This window comes from Austrofundulus limnaeus, unplaced genomic scaffold (assembly GCF_001266775.1).
Source record: "Austrofundulus limnaeus strain Quisiro unplaced genomic scaffold, Austrofundulus_limnaeus-1.0 Scaffold3056, whole genome shotgun sequence".
In the NCBI taxonomy this organism is placed as follows: Eukaryota; Metazoa; Chordata; class Actinopteri; order Cyprinodontiformes; family Rivulidae; genus Austrofundulus; species Austrofundulus limnaeus.
The window spans coordinates 2,560-3,567 of NW_013955458.1; positions in this window are offsets into that span (position 1 = coordinate 2,560).

A 1,008-nucleotide genomic window follows, 5' to 3' on the forward strand; every position below is an offset into this window, starting at 1 on the left:
CGTACGCACAATTTAAGAACAAATCTGTGCGTACGAACGGTTCTTGCATGAGGCCCAATGTTCAAACATAAAATTGTTTAAAAGAAAGTATAAATACATTATTTTCATGGACTATGAAGATATGTAAAAATATGAAAATAACTTATTATATGAAATCATATTTAAACATTCCAAATATGTCTATAATTTCACTAGTGTTTGTGTTGACGGGGAGGTAGATTGGTGAAGATTGATAGCTAATGTTGAATGGGTAGGATTAATTAAGTTTGTACTTCTTCCCACTTATTTTCGACATGGGAGTTATCTTAGAAAAAAAATGTAGATACTTGTACACTTTTTATTTTAATTTCATTAAAATAAGAAAAGAAATACATTTTTCTTTCACTTTATACAGACAATCATTTTAAGCCTTTGCTTAAAATGATTTTCTGTATATTGTTAACATGTTTGTAATAAAACAAACAAACAAATGGTTTTGAGCTTTTGATTGTTTTTTAAGCTCATGCCACATTTAAGTTTATATTAAATGTTTTTATGGCCCCTAGAAATTAAATGTCTGATAATGCAAAACATGAAGTTCTGCATAAAAGTGTTTTGCTTTTTTTTCTGCTTTAATCACTTGATGTTAAAGAGCATCTTTGCCATTGAATTAGTTTGTCCTTGCATGCACATGATGAATGCCTGTTACCTAGATTTTAGATTTTAAATAAAAGTTTAACATACTTTTCATATTTTTTCTTTATCACTACACCTTTAGCTTCTTTTTATCGTCACATCTCTGTGACGAATGATGAAGTTGCAGCCTTGCTGGGTGGAGTCAGACTGGAGATGGTATGTGATGACATCACTAAAGCACAAACTGATGTTATCGTCAACACAACTGGCTTCCAAACCCAAAATTCTGGTATGATCTAAATGATTTTATTGCAAAGATTTTTGGAAATAGTGTCTTTATAGTGTTTTACTTTTGAGTATTACTGTTATAAACTCAACAGGTGTCTCCCAAGC